A 23,189-nucleotide genomic window follows, 5' to 3' on the forward strand; every position below is an offset into this window, starting at 1 on the left:
TAGTGTCCTGCTGCATGGAGGCAAAAACCTTATCTGAAATATATTTCTTGAAAAAGATGTTTATTCTCCTCAGGATCTTTCACTACATACATATATACATACAATTTATTTATTTATTTATTTATTTATTTATTTATTTATTTATTTATTTATTTATAAGCTGATGGAGCCAGGCCTCAACATGGTCTTTCTATGGAACTACTACCTCTTCAGGAGACATATATGTAGGCTATGGCTCATATTTACTAGCGGGAATCAGAACGAAAACAAGCAAACAAAAAAATGTATTGGGATGGATCTTGAAGATGCTCAGTTAGGAGGGGCAGAATATAAAGCTGAGTAGGATCAAGGTTTGCCTTTTATTTTTTTTTTTCTCCTCTTTCCATCAATGTAACTTTTTTGTTATATGTGTCATTTGGTTTTACTTTTGGAATCTAGATCTTAGGTTTCAGGTGTTCATGATGATTGGATTTTGCTAGGCGTGCTATACCTGGATGATGGGAAAATGAAGAAAGGAGATTACTTCTGTATTGGAAGAGCTGTGATAGAGGCATTACTGAGTTGGTGGTCTAATGAAGGCAAAGTGCTGCTTGCGAGGAGAGGTTGAATAAGTGAGGTGGAAGGAGAAGCAGTTGTGGTGAGAAAGTGGCTGTGACTCATTGTTTTTGGAGATGGAGCAATCATGGATTGTGACAGGGCTGGGTGCCAATCTGGTGTGGGTATCCAAGTTGGAAGTGGAAGAGAAGGTTACATGGAACCTGTAAGCCAGGAAACTGAAGGACTGGGTTTGTTGGAACAGCAAAGTTCTTCAGGCAGATGATAGGATTTTACATGGAGAGAAAACTCGGTCGGATGATAAGGACCTTCACTTCATTTTGATGACACTAACAAGAATAGAGTGGAGAGTATAATAAAATTGCATGAGTCTTAAAGAGCAGGTTTTATGTGACAGGAGTGGAGGTAGGAATGGTCTGAAGACAAAGGTACATTCCTTAGAGTTCTGAATTCTGTAGAAAGACAGTGGAAGAAAAAAGATTTTCTTCCAGTGTTCTTTGGGGTAGGAAAATAGTTTTTTCTCCATCCAGTCAGATCAGTCTTATTGTTTATAGAAATTACTCCGAAATGCCAGCAATATCAGTTCTGGCAATATGAACACATTTCAAATGTAAAGTTGTGAGAGGCCAATTCATAGAGCCACCAACTCACTGCCATTTTAAATAAAATCTTTATTATATATGTCAGTACATTATATATATATATATTTATTTATATATATATAAATATATATTTATATATTTATTTCTATATATATAAATATATATTTATATATATATTTATATATATGTCAATGGGAAGCTGTATTGAGTTTATATAAATTTTATGATTTTATAATATTCTTCAGCTATTAATGGCTTAAGACAAAGTATTGCCAACGTAACTGGACAACTTAATAAAAAATTCAAAGCCGTTATTTTAACACAAATCTCGTTATTCAAAATGACCAATTCGTTCATTTCATTACTGATTTAACAGCACAGTTTTTTGGCCTTTCAAAGTTTTCCATGACAGCTGTTTTCTTTTATTTGTTTCTATTTTTGCCTGTTACACCATACAAAACAATAAACAGAAAATTCTGAAACAGATGGCTACTATTGTATTTTGTAGTTTATTTTTAAAATATGCAACCCAAAACATCTGCCATAATCTGGAACTAATTTTCAGAAAATGATTTTGACTTAATGTTTAATGTGGATCCAATTGTAAATGATAATGGTATATACAGTGACTAGACAGACACTAAGGTGAGCATTTTGCTTCTGTGGAAGAATTTGATGAAGTTACTGAGGTTTTATTTTATTTTTTAGTTAAGTTCTACTCTGGTATCAATAATCTACTGAACTTCAATTTAGTCTTTGTACTTGCATTTGTTTTCTTTCCATCAAATCTCTACATTCGCTCCCATTTTCACACCAAATCACACTTCGTTTTATAGGTCTAGACATGCTAGAAGGCAAAGATCCCTATTATTTTGAAATTAGTCCCACCGTCCTATTATTTAACGTATGGACTTCATTGAGATAATTAGGAAGTATATTTAAATATCTGCTTCCAAGTTTACTTATTAACAAAATGCATGTTTTTCCAGGATTATCATGAGAACAGTTGATATATTCAGATATTTTCTAAGCCATCATTTTATCACTTTGAGGTTTAACATTCTCTATTGGTGTTCTAGAAAACAGAGAGCTTGCAAATCAGAGAAGGGTGACTTGCTCATTCTTCTTAGAAAAAATGGAAATGCTAAAGAGATATTTAGTTAGGATTCTAGCAAATAGGTACCTGTGTTAAAGTAATGCAGTTCATCTAACAACTCTATGCATCACATATTATATGTGCCATGTTTTGATATATATAGTTTTTTGATATTTAAAATTAATCAATTCTTTTAGCAAATATTTATTGAAATCTTACTGTGTTTCAGACACCACCTAGATGTTGGATGTGAACAAAGCAGACAAAGTTGTATTCAAATGGGAAGATGGATAATAAATAAAAGTACATAGTATAATTTTAGAAAATCACAAATGCTGAGGAGAGGAAACATCATAGCAAGGGAATAGAGAATGACTAATGGATAGATATAAGGGCATGTTAGATATATTATTTCTTCATTTCAAAACACTTAGATCAAATCTGTGATATTCACTGCATAAGAATTTATAGACATTTTAAAGATCTTAAATATTTATGTCTGCAATTGATATAAAAGTACTAACACTTTTCCTTTTTTCCCCTCTGATCATTATCATTTGCAATCCTTACCTAGAATTTTAAATTTGCAAGTTATGCATTATTTTTTTTCCCTTTTGTAACCATCTTAGGTAGCTCAGTAAGGGGGGAAAACAGTTGCAGTTAGTGCACGAGAAAGCTTAATGAAAATAGAAATAAATGAAAATAGAATTAAAGTCTCATGTTCAGATATTGAATAAAGACTATAATACATAGATCTTTAGGAGAACTGGATTTTAAGTTACAGCTTTTATTTATTGATTTACATTTAAAATGCATGCGTCTTGTTTGCCTCATCTGCAAATGAAGACAGAACATTTTCTAAATTTGAAGACTGATGCTTGAATAATAAAATTAACTCAAGAAAATTTCAGATCTAATAATTTTGATGCTATGAAAAATCAAATTTATAATTAATGTTCTAAATAATAATGATATGTTTTGAGACTTGGAAAAATCAAATTTGTAAATACCACTGTAACAAATACTATCTTTAATCAGATTTCATTCTTTTTGTTTGTTTTGCCTATAGCACAAGGTGGACTTATGTCCTGTATCTGAATGAACTAGCATCCAATATACTCTTACTAATTCCAAACATCGATTATCTGTCAAAGAACCATCACCTTTAGTTTTCTTTACTTAAATTAGCATTAGCCTCTGATTTTTATGGGGATGCTTTTCCCAAAGAAAAGAAACTGCTTATAACCCTAAACACAAAAGAAACAGGGGACAAAATGCATTAGTTTTGTTGAATCCACTTGGCTTCTTGTGACCACCTCCTTTATAGTGCTCACAAACCACCCACTGGTGGCCTGTTCTACACACTTAACTAAGATCAATACAAAGCTTGCAAGTTTCAATTCATGTTTCGTATTTTCTTTTTATTTTTGTTTGTTTGTTTTTTGTAAATTGAGACATCTCTCAATCTCTAGTGTTCAGTGATAAGCATATTACAATCTTATTTGCAAGTTATTTCAGTATCTTGGGTTGTAATATATTGGAGTTAAAAGTCTAGAAAACAATTAGGCCCTGTTGACTGCTCACCTGCATTGTTGAAAGTTGCCATGTTCTACAGAGGAGGGTTATGTTTTTACTCTGAGTGTTGGAGTTTTCCCAAAGGTAAATAATCCATCACTCTCTTTGGCCTACATTCCATTCCTTACATGTGCTCAATATAATTGTGAATAGCTCTTCTACTTAGTGTGAGAGGGGAGTGTGTACACAGTGGCATTTTAGTCATTGCTTAGGCTGTGGTCTTTCCTAATGCCAGTTGCCAGTGGGCCTCAAAGGCCAGGAAACCAAGTAATACAGAACTGATAACTACTAATTCTACATTCGTGAAGCTTCTTTTACTTACTTACTAAGGAGTATAAATGAAGGGCAGTTCTGAGTTGAGGCTGTTCTGAACTGTAGATGTGTCTCTTGAAGAATGTCTCATAGCTCCACCTTACCTTAAATTCATGGTCTAGTTTCTATGTGTTAAATACAATTCACAAAGGTACAAGTCCTCTGCTTTGAAAGTAGTGTTATGGAAAATATGGAAAATAAACTTCCTGTTTATTGATCTCTTACATTACCACATGGAACAGAATACATTTGTTTGTATACTACCTTTTGATAGGCTTAAAGTTGTCTAATTTTCCTATAAAGTTAATTGATTCAATGTTGCTATGCTGTTATTAATGCATCATTAATACAAATAAGTCAATAATCTGCCTATCACTATTGGAATATATTAAAAATTATTTATAATTAAAGAAACATCAGCAAAGTAGTCATCTCTCATCTTTCCGTAATTCTTTTGTTTGTGGTCCTCTTTTTGAGGTAGTGCAGTGGCCTTTTGTAATGATTGATTTGGACCATTAATGACAAGTCCAACTAGGTTTTGGTTCATCCATCTTCCCTTAGTCCAGCCAAAAATGTTCCTATAAATAGACATCATGTCTGAGTGATTTTTTTTTTATTTTTATTTTTTATTTTTTTTTTCAACGTTTATTTATTTTTTTGGGACACAGAGAGACAGAGCATGAACGGGGGAGGGGCAGAGAGAGAGGGAGACACAGAATCGGAAACAGGCTCCAGGCTCTGAGCCATCAGCCCAGCACCCGACGCGGGGCTCGAACTCACGGACCGCGAGATCGTGACCTGGCTGAAGTCGGACGCCCAACCGACTGCGCCACCCAGGCGCCCCATGTCTGAGTGATTTTTGACTGAAAGAACTCCAAGGAGTCTTGTGGCTGTTATGTTTGTCTCTTCAACTACCTAACAGGACTGACACAGCTCCGACTGGGGCCATTTGACCCTGAGTTTAGCATACCCAAAACCTAACTGTGAGATAACCTTTTGGGGGTGCTAACTTGATGCCTTGAAATTCTGGAACAGTTTCTGGGATCCCTAAGGCTATCTGGGTGTTGGTGAGGAATGACACATCGAAACACAGGCCCTTACTACAGTACCACATGCAGGGGTGTGTATTTCTGCATGATGTCTCTGCGTGTGGAAACTGACAAAAACAGTAGGAGAAATTGTGCTAATGGGATATTACCTTCTCTGATGACAGTACTGTTTTCAAATCTTCCTTTTCCTGGCTGTGCAAAAAGTGATTTTTTTTAAAGTTTCTGTTTCAAAGAGGATGTGGATATAAGTGGTGGATGAGCAGGCATCACACTGGCAGGCAGATTCTCCAGGGCACGTTGTGCTGAATGCTCCCTGTTCCTGCTTTTCATTTGATTCTCTTGAGGAGTCTGTTCTTGTCTCTGCAGGAAGGTATTAATTATTCTCCACTTGTACCTCCTGGGCTTCTAAAGGCAAAAATATGTAAAGCAAGGTTTTCAGTAATTTGAGAAACTCCTTCATAAAGTAGAAATTCAGTGACTTTATTAGCATGACTAAAATCATTACAACAATTCTGTTCATGTCTGCTGTGCTGTTGAAGGGTAGACCTCTTTTCTCCTAAGGCTTCTGGTAATTTTCATCACTGTAAAGCATTTTTTTTTCTTTTTTAACTCAATCAATTTGTTCTTACATATTCACACAGAGTTGGAACCAAACTTAAAATTTGGGCTGGAAATTGTGAGGTATATTTAACCTGTGGAAAATTTGATGTTTACATTCTTCTTGCATTTAAATATGATGAAATTACTACAAAGGAAGACAAGTTTTTGGATTCATTTTGGTGCAACTGTCTGAAGCTTTCCCAATATCTCCCCCATTTTCTGAAGTCTCCAAAAAGAGATTACTTTCAAGCAGTTTCTAAATAGCTCACTACCTTGAATCACACTTCATTCAATGCCATCCATTCTGCCAGAGTGTCTCCCTAAAGTATTACTTAGACCAGGTCACAGCACTGTTCAGTGTCCGTTACCCAGTGTCTAATGCAAACATCATACCTGATTGTCAGTGTCTTCTATAATTCGGGCCTATCAAACTGTGATATCTGGTTAATTGCGTTTTCAAGTCTAGTGACATTTCTGCCTAAATATTGGGAACTATTCAGCAACAATTGTATACACTGCTTCTATAGCATATGATTTTACTAGATCAGTTATATTTCTCTGAGACATGCACTTGTAAATGTAAAAAAAAATTAATTCAAAATTGTCAAAGTATACCAAAGTCTTGTTCATGAAACTGCACTAACTAGATCCTGGCTCAGTAGGTCTCAATGGCCAACAATTCCACTCCTTAGGTAGGTGTTCGTTAAAGTTGAATGTATATGCCAAGTCAAAAGAGATGTACAAGAATATTCAAAGAAGCATTATTTGTAATAGTCCACAGGCAGGGTAGCTATAGATAGAATTTGTAGAGTGTAATTTGGCTAGAAAAAATCAATATATGAAAATCTATATAAATTCTTTGAATTAGAAAGAATAATTTAAAAATTGGAACAGATATATCTTATTTGAAGTAATGATAAAAGAAATATAATAAGCAAGGTATTCCTATATGGAAAAAGGTTTTATATTATTGGAGGATATTATATAAAGTCTAAACAACTACAGAATCATAATATGTTTCCTAGGGGAAAGAATTAATACTATAAAAATATAAGTTCCATAAAAATATTATTCAAGTCATAATTCCAGTAGAGTGAAAGTTTCATTGACTAGAATGAGATAAGTGAAGTCAAATTTCATATCGAAGTATTGTTGTCTGAGAATAGCTATGCCAGTTTGAAAAAGGGCCTAGAGTGCTTGATTTACCAGATATTAACTGCTACAATAATTCTGTAATTCAGTTGCTTGTACAAGGTAGTGTAAGTGCTATGACCAGCAACCCTCAAGTTTTAGTGGCCAACACAATTATTTCATATTCCTGTAATAGGTGGTGGAGGTGAGAGGCTCTTTTTCACCAGTCAGTCAGGGATATGCTGTATCAGTCAGGAGACAGAAACTACAGCAGTAATTTGAGCAGGGAAATTTTAAATTAGAGATTTATGAACTAGGGGGATTAACTACTAAGGTACAGAGAGAACACTGTAAAGAACAGAGAAATAGCAGATATGAGAAGCAGTTTCTACCTCTAGGGCTGAAGCAGAGTACTCAAAAGAGGGACAGACTTGGAAGCGCCTCTCCTGCAGCCCCCAAAAGCTGAGAGTCAGAGCTCCTTGGAAAGGATGTGGCTGTGGTCAGTTGGAAAGCGAGAAGGTTTGCTGAAGTGCCACAGGCTGAGGCTGGCAAGCAGGCTCACTATGCTGGTGAGGCTCGCCTGCCTGTGCTCCGGGGAAACTTGCTGGGTGGCTGAGTGCCACCAAGTATCCGGCACACTGTTGCCATGGGCTTCAAGAATCAATAGGAAAAAACACCTCAGAATCAGGATAAGAAGCCCATTCCTCTTAGAGCGTCCCTCTAACACCTTCTGCTGACAAGCTGAGCCTTGTGCCACCTGGCAAAGGAGGAGTGTTTGTTTATAGGATCTGACTTCAGTGTGACAAAGCAGGGCAAAGAGGGGTAGATTTGGTGCTGAGAGGCAAGACAGTGATAAACCAGCACACCTGTAGTCCTTCTGTCTTGTGGCTTTTCCTCCATTCTGAAAATCTTTGTTCACCCAGTGATTGGCAAGAAGATGAAGTCTCACCCTAAACTTCCTTGAGGAGTAGTCACTAATCACGTGGCCTTACCTAAATGGAAGAGGAATGAGTAATGTATTTTATTATTTATTTGTTTGTTTGTTTGTTTGTTTATTTATGAGAGAGAGACAGAGACAGAGACAGAGACAGAGAGAGAGCATGAGCAGGGGAGAGGCAGAGAGAGAGGGAGACAGAGAATCCCAAGCAGGCTTCGTCTGTCAGTGCAGAGCCTGATGCAGGGGCTCAAATCCACGAACTGTGAGATCATACCCTGAACTGAAATCCAGAGTGGGATGCTTAACTGACTGAGCCACCCCAGCACCCTGAGAAATAGATGTTAGTGGTGTACATAGGAAGAGGAAGAAAACACAAATATTCATTAGCAATTGTCATCTCTACCATAACCGATAAAGTGTTATGTTAGTTACCACCCTAGAAAAAGACAACTAGATCAGGCAAATAGAATGGAGAGTAGATCAATGCATATTAAATAATCAATTTCAAAATTAAAAGTAAATACATTCATTGGCTCTTTGAATATCTATCTTGTAATAAGAAATAGAAGCTCTATTATGGATAGATATTTATATAAGATGATTTATCACAGAATTTTTTTTTTTTTAAATTTTTTTTTTTTTCAACGCTTATTTATTTTGGGGACAGAGAGAGACAGAGCATGAACTGGGGAGGGGCAGAGAGAGAGGGAGACACAGAATCGGAAACAGGCTCCAGGCTCTGAGCCATCAGCCCAGAGCCCGACGCGGGGCTCGAACTCCCGGACCGCGAGATCGTGACCTGGCTGAAGTCGGACGCTTAACCGACTGCGCCACCCAGGCGCCCCAATCACAGAATTTTTTTGTAATGGTTTACAAACACATAGACAAGCAAATAAAATACAAACAAACTCATGAATGCCCAAGTTGAATCAGTTGTGGTATATCATACTAGAGAATATAATTCTATAATTTAAAATGAGTTAGATTCTGGTGTGCTTGGGTGGCTCAGTCGGTCAGGTGGCCAACTTCAGCTCAGGTCATGATCTTGCAGTTTGTGAGTTCAAGTGCTGCATCGGGCTCTGTGCTGACAGCTCAGAGCCTGGAGCCCGCTTCAGATTCTGTGTCTCCCTCTCTCTCTGCCCCTTCCCTGATTGTGCTCTGTCTCTGTCTCTCTCTCTCTCAAACATAAATAAGCATTCAAAAAAAATAAAATGAGCTAGATTCATATTTATGAACTGGAAGAACGTTTATAATATGTTAAGTGAGTGATGCAATGTATTTGGTACAAGTCCATTTTGTAAAAAAAAAAATAATCTTTAGAATTCTATGTACATGTATGCTTGTATATTTGTGTATGATCAAGGAGAAAAATGCTCACATTGTTTACCCGAGCTGGGGGATGGAAAAAGAGGGAGGGATATCATTAAGTCCTTCTTCATGCATTTTAGCTCGTTTCATTACATGCTTAGCACAAATTTCTTTTCTAAGACAAAATAGTAAAATGTGAAGTAAAAAAATAAACTTTTATCTATGGTACAAATAAACAAATGTCTTAGGTCTGGAAACCCATGCAAAAAGCTGCCTCTTCCAAAATGCTGACAGACACAAATTTGAACTGGTTACTCGACTCACCTATACCTTTGTCTTTGAACACTTGCAAGAGAGAACTGCTCATAAGAGTTAGATGACATTTCAGACATAGTAGTATTTAGTGAATAACAGTCTTTAACCAAAATAATATGTTGACATATTTATGCTGAAGGTGTGGGAAGGCAGTTTGAGTATAATGATAATGTAAGTTGCTGTATATCTGTTGTGTAATATTTAGATTGTGCTAATATTTAATAATGATATATATGCATTTGTAAATATATATATATATATATATATTATACACAGGTATGCATACATACATAAACATCTGTTGTTTCTTATGTTATTGATCGTAGCCATCTGACGGGTACTGAGGTGATATCTCATTGTAGTTTTGATTTTCATTTCCCTGAAGATAAGGGATGATGAACATCTTTTCATGTGTCTGTTGGCCATCTGTATATCTTCTTTGGACAGATGTCTGTTTATCTTCTGCCCATTTTTTAATTGGATTATTTGATTTGGGGTGTTGATGTAAATATGTATATATATTATCTTTCTTTTTTATTTTTTTAATTTAATTTAATTTTTTATCTGACAGTAATCTTTTTAGCAGTCTTAAAATGTTAAAGTTGTATAGATGAAGAAACTAAGAGATTAAGTACTTGCTTAGTTTTTTATACCTAAGTAGTAGAAATAGAATATGAATTAGTTCTTTCTGACTCTTTAAAAAAAAAATTTTTTAATGTTTTTATTTTTGAGAGTCAGAGAGAGACAGAGCATGAGTAGGGGAGGGGCAGAGAGAGGGACACACAGACTCCGAAGCAGCCTCCAGGCTCTGAGCTGTCAGCACAGAATCCGATGTGAGGCTTGAACTCACGAACCACGAGATCATGACCTTAGCCAAAGTCAGACACTTAACCAACTGAGCCACCTAGGCACCCCGGTTCTTTCTAATGCTTAAGTAATTGCCACATTAAAATAGGCTACTCAAGGAATTTCAAGCCAGAAAGGACTCTTTTTATATTTAAAGTTGCTATTAGTAACACACATTGGGAAATTTGTTAGTGTACTGGGACCAGCTTTTAAAAGTGGAGTGCTACCCTACAGGTGTGAATGGATTTTCTGATCAAGCTCCTGTATATTGATTAAAACTATCTTCTGGGAAGAATAAGCTAGATTTTTGTAACTGATTTTGTTTATTGTGGCAAAATATACATAGCATGAAAGTTACCATTTTAGCCATATTTAAGTGTAGAGTTCAGTGGCATTAAGTACATTCATATTGTTGCGCCCCATCACCCCATCCATCTCCAGAGCTTTCTTCATTTTCCCTAAATGAAACTCCTTACCCATTAAACAGTAACTCCTCGCTTCTCTTCTCCCAACCCCTGGTGGTCACCATTCTTTCTGTCTCTATACATTTTGATAGCTCTAGGTACTTCATCTGTGTGATGTCATAGGAAATGTGTCCTTTTGTGACTGGCTTCAAGTGTAGTGTCTTCAAGGTCTATCCATTTTGTAACATGTGTCAGAATTTCCTTCCTTTTTAAATCTGCATAATATTTCATTGCATTATATATACCACATTTTGTTTATCCATTCACCTATCAATTGACATTTAGGTTCCTTCCACCTTTCAGCTATTGTAAATAATGATGTTACAACATGGGTGTACAAATACCTGTTCAAGTAGATGCTTTCTTTCTTCTTTCTTTCTTTCTTTCTTTCTTTCTTTCTTTCTTTCTTTCTTTCTTCTTTCTTTTTAAAGTTTAATTCCATTTAGCTAATATACAGTGTTATGTTAGTTTCAGGCGTGCAATATCATGGTACATCACCCTGTGTTCATCATTATAAGTGTATTCCTTAATCCCCATCACCTATTTCACCCATGCCCCATCCCTCTTCCCTCTGGTAACCATCAGTTTGTTCTCTATAATTAAGAGTCTGTTTCTTGATCTCTCTCTCTCTCTTTCCCTTTGCTTATTTGTTTGTTTTCTTAAGTTCCAAATATGAGTGAAATCATATGGTATTTGTATTTCTCTGACTGACTTATTTCACTTAGCATTATACTTCCTAGGTCCATCCATGGGTTGTTGCAAATGGCAAGAGTTTATTATTTTTTTATGGCTGAATAATATTCCATTATATATATGACCACATCTTTCTCCATTCATCTATCGCTAGGCACTTGGGCTGCTTCCATATCTTGGCTTTGTAAATAATTCTGCTATAAATATAGGAATGCACATATACCTTTGAATTAGTGCTTTTGTATTTTTTGAGTAAATTCCCAGTAGTGTGATTCCTGGATGGTAAGGTTGTTCTATTTTTAACTTTTTGAGGAAATTTCATACTGCTTTCCATTGTGGCTGCATCTGTTTGCATTCCCACCAATGGTGCATGAGAGTTCCTTTTCCTCCACATCCTCGTGAACACCTGTTGTTTCTTCTGTTGCCAATTGTAACCATTCTGACATGTGTGAAGTGATATCTCATTGTAGTTTTGATTTGCATTTCCTTGATGATAAGTGATGATGTACATCTTTTCATATGTCTATTGGCCATCTGGATGTCTTCTTTGGAGAAATGTCTGTTCATGTCTTCTTTCCATTTTAATTGGATTATTTGGGTTTGGGTTTTGGGTGCTGAGTTGTATAAGTTCTTTATATATTTTGGCTACTAATCCTTTATCAGAGATGTCGTTTGCAAATATCTTCTCCCATTCTGTAAGCTGCATTTTAGTTTTGTTGATTGTTTCCATTGTTGTGCAGAAGCTTTTTGTTTTGATGTTGTCCCAACAGCTTATTTTTGCTTTTGCTTCCCTTGCCTCAGGAGACGTGTCAAGTAGCTGCTCTCAGTTCTTTTGGGAAAATGCCCAGAAATAGAATTGCTGGATCATGTGGTTATTCTATTTTTAATTTTTTGAGGAACCACCATACTGTTTTCCATAGCAGCTGCGCCATTTTCCATTCCCACCAGCAGCGCACATTTCTCCACTTCCTTGCCAACAATTGGTTTTTGTTTGTTTGCTTGCTTTTTTGATAATTACCATCTTAATGAGTGAAATGGTATCATTGTGGTTTTGATTTTGCATTTTTCTAATGTGTAGTGATGTTGAGCATCTTTTCATGTGGTTTTTTATCATTTGCATACCTTCTTTGGAGAAATGTCTGTTCAAACCCTTTGTTTTTTTAATTGAATTGTCTGTTTTTTGTTGGTGGTGAGTTAAAGGAGTTCATTATAAAGTCTGGGTTTTAACTCTTTGCCAGATATGATTTGCAAATATTTCTTTTCCATTCAGTGTGTTGCCTTTTTGTTTTGTTGAAAATGTCATTTGACGGGGCGCCTGGGTGGCGCAGTCGGTTAAGCGTCCGACTTCAGCCAGGTCACGATCTCGCGGTCCGTGAGTTCGAGCCTCGCGTCAGGCTCTGGGCTGATGGCTCGGAGCCTGGAGCCTGTTTCCGATTCTGTGTCTCCCTCTCTCTCTGCCCCTCCCCCGTTCATGCTCTGTCTCTCTCTGTCCCAAAAATAAATAAAAACGTTGAAAGGAAAAAAAAATTAAAAAAAAAGAAAATGTCATTTGATGAAGATAGTTTTTGATTTTGGTAAAGTCCAGTTTATTTATTTATTTAATTTATTTTTGTTGTTTATGCTTGGTATCATAACCAAGAAATATTTTCCAAATCCAGTGTCATGAAGCTTTCCCCATTTTGTTCCAAGGGTTTTATGGGTTTAGGTTTTGCATTTAGATCTTTGACCCATTTTGAGTCTATTTTTGTATATGATGTAAGATAAAGGTTCAACTTCATTCTTTTGCATGTGATTGTCTTATTTTCCCAAAACCATTCATTGAAAAGTCTATCCTTTCATGAAATAAAATGATGTCAGTCCATAGAGGGAAAAAAATAAAAAGAAACAGTACTAAAATAATAAAAAATCAAGTCACAGTTCTTAGGGGGTTTAAAAATGACAAATTTACATTGATCCTGTAAAAATAATTTAAATGTTTTTTTAACCCTAATATTTATTTTATGGCTACTGACACATATTTTTTTTTATTACATGTCACATTCTAGGTACTTATATATGTCCTTTAATCCTCATAAACCTATGTATAAGTGCCCAAAATAGAATTTAACCCAGGTCCAACTCCAGACTTTTGTTTGTCTCATATAGCATGGGAGCAATTTTTAATATAAATGTGACTGTGTGTTTGTGCATATGTACATATATACATACATATATGTATATGTACCTACATGCATACATATGGAGAAAACAAACCATCAAACTTATTTTAAATATGAAGTATATACCTAAAATATCAGAAATGAATAAATTTGGGGGAGAGCAGTTTATAATTGGTTGCAAGGCTTGAGGGTTTCTGTGTTAATCATCCTTTCCAAATGGCTGTAATATTTAGAATGCCCAGTCTTGGTTTTTTTTCCCCTTCTCAGATTACTTTGTGACCCTCTTTCTGTTTCAATACATCATTGATAATAGCACTGAATTAGAACTAATGGGAGAAAGAGAAGCTGCAAATGTGGTGTTCCAAGTTAAAGGGGAATAAACACAGGCCTTTCACTTGGAGTAGTTGATGGCGCTTCAGAAGCACAGTCTTCAAACCTGACTGCCAAGTGATCTGCTCTGAACATATCCCTCAGTTTATCTTCAGCTCTTCAGGCACTAGGCAGTATTTACGGGCAAACCAAAACAGAATGAGTGTCCTTGATTTTTCAAGTATGGATGCATTTAGATGATTCTTTGAAATGTGTTCTTATCAGTTTGTATTGATAAAATTTTTTAAGAGAAAAAGCAACTTGAGTAACCATTTTGGTATCAGTCTTTCTCTGAGTGAAGCATTTATGTCAATCTACAGGGAGGAAAGTGTTCGGAGGCTTGTCTTAAAAGGCTAGATAGGAACCCAGTGCCATTTGGTGCTAGGCCCTGCTGACAGATTTACTGCCTGCTCCGAGCTGTGGCTGCAGCATGATGGAAGTGGCAGGTGAGGGCCGCAGGAAAGAGGATTCCCATGCTCTGTGTGTGTGTGTGTGTAACTGGCAGCATCCAGGGTCATGGAGGGGCAGGCTGTGTTTACAGTCAGGATTTGTGGGGGGAAAAACGTTATTTTTCTCTTATCCCTTACAGCAAAGAGCTCCCCTCATTTCTTGGCCAGGAGATGTTTCCAAATGACCAGACCAAAAGACGAGCATGGGCTTTAGAAATAAGGAAATGATCACGCCTTCCACAAGTCCTGTAGCATGAACAAAAGTCACAAATGCCAAAAAATTAAACTAATCTCTCCCCTCCCCTGTGTTAAATAAAAGACACTTGATGTAAACTAATGGCAGTTCGGGCATGGATATGATGTTTTCTTTCTGTAAGTAACAGGCTATGCAGAATTTCAAAATTACTCAGTTCATAATGAATTAAATTTCAACCTAAGAACTATACTGAGTAATTGTTAGAGACTTACTTCTGAAGCACAGTAATGTGTAAATTTATTATAAATGGTAAATGCATTCAAGTTCAGATGAAAAAGGGACTATTTCAGTAAGTGCAACTGTGGAATCAAAGTATCTCATGGACAGAGAGATTGTGTGTAAGTGTATATAGACCAAAATTGGAGCTAATGTGTCAGTGCAAAGAGAATTCTGCACAAACAGTGCTGGAAAGCATTTCCTTTGGTGTGTGTTAAAATTCCTTTTTTTCTTTTTAAGTTTTATTAATTTATTTGAGAGACAGAGAGAGAGAGAGTGCAAGGGAGGGGCAGAGAGGGGGGAGAGAGAATACCAAGCAGGCTCCGTGCTCTCTGTGCCTCCCACCCATCTGCCCTGATGCGGGGCTCAAATCCACATACAAATGGAGAGGGATCATGACCTGAGCTGAAACCAAGAGTCGGGCACTCAACTGACTGAGCCACCCAGGCGCCCTGATGTGTTAACATTCTAAGATGTTCTATACATTACTGACTGTCCTAAAAAGAGAAAAATTTGACCTAATTAGTCAGGGAGCATCTTTACTCCCACCCACAATTTAAATACATCTTCAATATTTAAAATTGGTAATTTGGTAACTAAATTGATAGTTAATTTTTAGAAGTTAAAAATACCTTTGATATTTTAAATCGGTAGCTAATAAGGGAGCAAAGTTTTATAGAAATATATTGCGTAGTCAGATTGGCTGGTAACTATTCTGCTACAAATACAAGATGTCTTAATTCAGTTTCTTTGTTTTAATATCAATTGTTAGATTACTTGATCCTGTCCTCCATCCACCAGGTCTCCTTTCTTTCTGAATCCTCAGTACCCACCCTGGAGCCTGGAGTCTGTCCCACAGGTGCTTAGTGAGTGCGTATTAAATCTGTGTCTAAAAGGAAACTTCTCAAGCATTTGTGCCACTGCTTTTGTTCTTTTGAGTCCTAGACTTCCAAAGCCAACCTCACTTTGTGGCCCACTTAAAATGTTTATATGTGCCTTGATGTGCCCAGAGAAGCAGCAGAACTGATTTTCCTTGCTGATAGTGGATGTGTTTATGGCAGGGTGCAGTTTTGAAATCATTTGACAATAATAATGAACTGCTACCAAGAATGGGGGTTTGCAGAGCAGCTAAGTTTTGATGAATTTTTGTATTTAACACTTGGAGTGTATGGGTTGGTGTGGTAGATGGGGATGGTGTTACAAGTTAATGAGTTATGAAGAAACTCCTGGACACAGAGGAAAAAGACCTAGACAAAGAGATTTTAGGGAAATTCAACTGACCCGTCTCTTGTTTAGGGTCTGTACTAAAATGAAAATAAAAATCCCTAACATGGCACTTTTCACATGGCATTGTACTTATTTGTTTATGAATGAAGTTTACTTTCTAACTTTTTTTCCAAATCTCTCTCTCTGAATAACATGTGAGGTTTACCTGTCTAATTTATCTTTATCCAGTATTAGTGCCTGACTTTAACAGATCCTCAACAATTATTGATTACATCAATAAAACAAATGAGTGCGATTTCATAGTCAGTATTTGGAAAACCACATGTGTGTGGGTGTATGGATTTACTTATATATGATTTCATATAATTACATGTGTTTTTAATATGGTATACATATATGATGTTGCTGTGTTTTGTTTTGCTTGTGGCTCCTGTTCATAGAATAATAACATTCAGTGCAATGGGCTAGTTGAAAAATTAAATGACGATAAATTCAAGATTAACTATCCAAGAGCTTGAGAGTTTGCAAGGCTGATGTGTAGTAATGTGTCAAAAGGTCTGTATCTCACTGATTTGAGTTTAGTGATTCTTGGAATGTTTATTCTCTATGGACATTTGTTCCTCCTATATTTTGGAAATAAAATAGAAAAAAATACATACATTATCATTTAGAATGACTTCACTGTTCATGAAGGAAGAATCGGGCTTAAAGCCATTTATCTACCTTAGTGTGAGAAGAAGGCTCGAACCATCTGACATTTTGTTGTTTATGGAAGCTAATAGTACATGGCATCACTGTATGACCTCCCCCCATGCAAAAATAACTCAAAATTTAGGCCTCAATTAGAGAATGTAGATAATCTGACTAGAATACACCTGCTCCTTACCAGGCTACCTGTTCCTAGTAAAAAATAGAGTTAAGCGGTTTTAAGCATGTTTCTTTCAGAACCTGAGAAAATGGAATGGAAGAAGGCCAGGGAACTTGCCTTTTCTCACTTGCCATGGACCTTTAGGGCACAGAGCTCTCTGTTTTTTATTGAGCTAAGTCTATTTCAGCTGCTTTGATCCCTTTGTCCTGAGCAAACTTGTTACATACTTCCTGAGATGTATTTTTCTTATCACATCATGTTAGGTCATTTTTAATTATCAAATAGTTTATTTGAGACTTCATCAGAGTGACAAGTTGCTTATTTTACCTGGGTGTGGGATAAGTTGAATGGAATGTCCAGAATGCATACAGTTGGAACCACAACATGTACTTTTCTTTGGAATTGTACATCATTTCTGCGTTTGAGGAAATAAGCATGGGCGCATGTTAAGGTTTGGAATTAAGTAGGATAGCTGCTTGTAATATAAAGTTTAAACTTATTAAATACTACATATAGCACAAACTGTAATCATATTATATAGAAGGGAGTATTGTGTGGATTTTGGAAAGGAGAATTCAATTCTGTAAGTCAGAACTATTCACAGTGCCTCTGTCCCCCTTCCCCATGGAAGGGCTAGTTCTCAAGTCCATTTGTTGTCCTTAATTATGTCAATGGCCAATATCAATTTTCCAGTAAGATATTAAACAAAGGTAAATAAGGACTCTTCTCTAGGTTTGTTTACTAGGAAGCTTTTGACAGAGCTATTGAAGAGTTTGTTGGGAAAAGCCTTAATGAATTTAGCCTGCAATTTAAGACCAATTTATTTGAGCAAGCTTATGTGCATCCATATTGTCAGCACAGTGATATAATATCACTCATTTTCCATCATGTTCATTGGTGATGTCAGAAGAAATGCTATTTAGTTCTCAATACTATCGATTTATACTTTACTATCTACAAATCTCCTATTGCATTTTTTTCTAATAAGCCAGAAGATTAATAAGAAAGCTGACTCAGGAGCTGTTACCGGGTTCTGGCTAGGGCAAGTTTTAACTGCTTGGCTTTTACAAGTAGATCTGTAGTACAAATATATTAATATAGTACAGAGTCTTTTTTAAATTTATTTTCATTTTATTAATTTTAGAGAGAGAAAGAGAACGGGGGGGGGGGCAGAGAGAGGGAGAGAGAATCCCAAGTAGACTCCACACTCAATATGGAGCCTGATGAGGGGCTCGAATTCATGAACTGTGAGATCATGACCTGAGCTGAAATCAAGAGTTGGAAGCTCAACTGACTGAGCCACCCAGGTGCCCCAATATAGTAGTACTGAGTCTCAATGGAGAAAAAGTAATTCCACTCTGTTAATAAAATGCCTTACAATTTTCATGTTGCAGGTAATAATTTGGGGTAAAATTGAGCAGAGTAAAATAATTCTTCTTGATGCAGACTTGAGCCCTGAGGTATTTTAAAAAGACAGGAGACACAGTCACAAGTAGGTCATTTTCACCAAACTTCTTTGTCCAAGATCCATTTTTAAATACAACATGTGTTATTTTGAAGGGGCACTTGAAGAAATTTGTAACTTCAATGTTACCTTGGAACACTGTGTGTGTAAATTATGTAACTAATAATTCTATTTTCTAAAGCACTGTATTTTCTGGCTTTCTTTAAAAGAAGTTAGTTTCACAGAAAAATACATTTTCACAGAGTCCTTGAAAGTTTTAAATTAAATGTTTGGTTTTTGTCCAAAGAGCAGTCTCAAGACTATAATTTTTGTATTTTTGTACGTAATAGCAGTAAACTAGATGGGAGGGAATGGGATTACCATTTGCCACCACTACCCAAGCTTGATGTGCTTCCATTTGTTTTGTAAAGTGTACCTCTATTTACCAAATATTTCTTTTTTTTTTTTTTTTTTAATTTTTTTTTTCAACGTTTATTTATTTTTGGGACAGAGAGAGACAGAGCATGAACGGGGGAGGGGCAGAGAGAGAGGGAGACACAGAATCGGAAACAGGCTCCAGGCTCTGAGCCATCAGCCCAGAGCCTGACGCGGGGCTCGAACTCCCGGACCGCGAGATCGTGACCTGGCTGAAGTCGGACGCTTAACCGACTGCGCCACCCAGGCGCCCCAATTTACCAAATATTTCTAATAAGCACTGAGTCCTGATTGTTGGTCAAAACTTCGCTGAAGAAATAAGTTGGTTAGTAGGATTTAAAAAGCAGAAACAAGAATAAAGTCAAATTTCCAAACGGAGGAATTGATCTCTATGAGAAAGACAGCCTTTTGAGACTTTTCAAAAGAATTGGGTGTCCGAGGCACTCTCCTCTCAGATTGTTGAGCATAGCAGTGTCTGGTTGGAATGAATCTCACCATGACATGTACGTGGCTTGTGTGGTCATCTCACTGTGATCCGAGAAGTTTCTGCTTACTGTGGTGGCATGCTATGTTCCGCCTTGCTGCAGCCTTATGCAATGGGTTGCCTTTTATTTCAGAAGACTTGTTTCTCCTACAGACTATTGAACAGCTACTTTGGCACCTACTACTATATGAGTGTTATTCACTTACATTTGTCCAGGATTTTAGAGCAGTAGTCCTCCACGTGTGGCACTTGGTCCAGGACTTATCAAAATGCAAATTCCCAGGCCCCACCCATGACCCACTGAATCAGGAACTCTCAGAGTGGGGCCCACCTATCTGTGTGTCAACAAGCCCTCCAGATGATGCTGAGGTACCCTAGAGCTTGACAAAAATGAACTTGGGGTTTTCACTTTGGTATTAGGTGATAGGGCACTGATTTTGTTTTTAAAGTTTAGGGAAGTCGATTGATATGCTCAAGCTCACTCAAATCTAAGTGGCAGAATTTGGATTTGAATCATATTCTCTGTGCCCCAAATCTTATCATTCTTTCCACGCCATGCTTTCTACCCACACTTGTCAAGTTGTGGTAACTGGGGGTTAGGGAACAGACCCAGGCTCTTGCCAAACAACTTCATGATGGTGAATGCTGTCTGGACTCTAGGAGTAACTGGCTTAAAGGGGCAAGATTATTTTACTTCCCTTCAGTGGGCAGGGAGGAAATATGAATCTTAGTATAACTGTAATTCCTGTCAAATCGAGGGAATCAAGTCACAATCCTGGAGACACCAGAGAGGGGATGCTAGTTCTCTAGTGAGATGCCTGCCACATTGGCCATATTTATTACCACGTCCAAGATTTTCTCGTTGCAGTGATGATAGGACGCGAGGGGCATTTATGTCTCTATACTGAAAGTGTGAACTCACCTGGGCAATAAGACACAGTACAGAATAGTTAAATGAGGTGGTTTAATTTATGACATACAACATTTGTTTGGAAAAACTGATTGTGCTTTACTTTTTGTGCTGATGTCACTTCAAAAACAATCCTAACAAATTCTATTTATCACTAAGTTTCCCCAACTCTTCTTTCCTTTTGATTTCTCTTAAGGAAAGAAAACCTTAAACACTAAAGAGAAAGATAATCAAGTTTCTCTCCTTGTAAAAAATTACTTAGTATAAAATATATTATATATATATATATATATTCAATATATATTAAAATGTGAAATACCCAAGTTTCTCAAAAATGTTGTTTTGTAGTGGAAGCAGAGGACTAATTATAGTAAATGTTAAGGATAAGTCATAAAATGCTTCAAAACTGGGTTTTGGTTAGCATTTTTAACAGGTGATTCTCTCCTATTTCCCAATTTGTAACTTCAAACCTAATTTCAAAAAAAAATGCACAATATCTGGAAAAGAAGAACAATTTCTTATTATTCAGTTTTTACAGTGTGGTATTCAAAATGCAAATGATAGTGATTATGATATAATTTATATAGTACTTTTTAATTTTTAAATAATTTCCACCCACATATTTTTGTTTAATTCATAAAATAAAAGTATGATTTAATTTTTGTTATGTCTTACTTGATAGGTGAAGATACTAGGGCTTAAGGGAGTGACATGAATTTCCAAAACTGAGTAGCAACTTGGACCCTCTGACTTAAAATCTCATTCACTTTCCACCATAGGACACAAAGGACACCATGAGCCATGCTTCCTGGCTGTAAATGATGGGAAAGTTTACTAGTAAATGTATGAGGTATTTATTTATATCTCTGATAAAATTTTATTTAAAAAAACTATAACATGTCTCAGTTAAAAAAATCTATACTGTATCTTCTTCCATTTTGTTCTTGAAGTGCAGTGATTATTTCATAGATAACTTTGCTAATATTCAAAATCCTTGTATTTTAAAAATTATGATAACTGACTCCAAGTAAATTGCTTCTACTGTGACTTTATATTTACAAAGCATTTCAATGGAGTAAATCACACTCAAAATTTATCTCCTCCTTAGTATGTTTCCTTCTATCTTTTTCTACCTGTTCCTACCTTCCTTCCATATCCTATAATTTAGGATCCTGAGTTGTGGAGACAATTGTAAAAAAGTTGAAAACTCTAAGATTTATTTCATCTTTAATAGTTTTGATTCTGCTTTGTGTTTCTCATATAACTGGCAAATAAATAAATAAACATAAATAAATAAATAAATAAATAAATAAATAAATAGTTTGAGCAGAGAGATTTACTGGTGTCCAAGACTATAAACCCCACTCCATATTGGTAGAATGTTCAATTATTGAGTTTTTTAAAAAAAATTAGAGAAGTCTAGAAATTAGTCAAAGGGATGCCTGGCTTATGGATAAAAACTGTAAAAACCATATGAGATAATCTTGCATTTTATTGACAACAGTGAATACTTGATCTGAAGCCAGAGTCAGTTACTAAAACAGTTTTAAAAAATTATCTTTAGGGAAAAACTGTGTGTTATCAGTTGAATTAAGCTGCTATTTAAGCAAGCTGTGGCTTTGGAAGCTGTGCTCCTGGCACACTTGACTAAGGAAAATGGGTTAGGAATATTGGAACTGGCAAGTTAGATATTGCCAGTAATCCACTTAGTCTGATGTCTTGTGTCTATCAGAAATCTCTTTGGATTACTTCTAAAAGGCTTCTCTCCTAACCCAAAAAAGAACCATTTTTAGTAATATATCATGTGGAATATCTTACTTTTTTCTTATGGCATTTATACATGTGTAATTATTTCATGAAATGTTATTTCACAAAAGGTTAGCATGAGCTAGAATGGGAAAAAAAAAATTCTTTATTTACTGGCCTGATTCTTTCAAGACTGAAACATTTACAAGAGTTCTGTTCTTATTCAGTCCCTGAGAATTACCCAGATCAGTTGACTACCAATGGGCCAATTGGAGAACAGAGAAAAGTATAACACTTAATACGAAGAACATAAAATCTTGTCAACTTTAACTTGAAGTTCTTGATGTGCATGCATGCCAGATTCTATATGAGACAGAATGAAAGTATAGTGCCAGTGTTTCTTTTTGTCCTTATGGAAAGATGAAAAAATGTCATTAGTTTTCTTTTCTCATAGGGAGTTGCTGTGGTAGATGGTGTTATCCAAAAATGGCACAAACATTATTGCTGGTCCCACGTGCTCTTCTAGAACTTTGCAAGCCTGCATCAAGAAGTAAGGTCTGTTCCCCCTTATTTTGAAACTAGGTAGCATTTTGTGCCAGACCCTCCACAGTTGAGTGATAGAGTTCATGGTGCATGACTTTGGAAGTGAGGTCATAAGAACAGTAAAGCTTCCTCCTGGCTCTCTCTTCTTTGGAACTTTTACCCTTGGAACCTAAACCTCATGTTAGGAAGAAGCCAAGCATCCTCATTAAAAGCCACATCTAGGTGTGCAAGCCACAGCTCCAGATGAGCTCTCAACCAGCAGCCGACATCAACCCCCAAACATGTGAATGAATCTTTAGATGATTTCTGGCCCTCAGCCTTCAAGCCACCCCATGTGATGATAAGTGGATTAAAAATGAGCTGTTCCCACTGGGCTCTGACTCCATTGCAGATTCATGAGAGTATGAGTATTTGAGGTGGTTTGTTATATGGCAATAAATAAAAGAATGCATGCTCCAGAAAAAAAAAATGTAGCAGCATTTCATATAATCACAATGAGAGAAACAAATTTTTTGCACACATATGAAATATTTGTGAAAAACAGACGTCATAAGGGTCTAGAATGCAACAGAAAATTATATATAGACAAGATAAGGAAAA

This window comes from Lynx canadensis, chromosome B1 (assembly GCF_007474595.2).
Source record: "Lynx canadensis isolate LIC74 chromosome B1, mLynCan4.pri.v2, whole genome shotgun sequence".
Lineage (NCBI taxonomy): Eukaryota > Metazoa > Chordata > Mammalia > Carnivora > Felidae > Lynx > Lynx canadensis.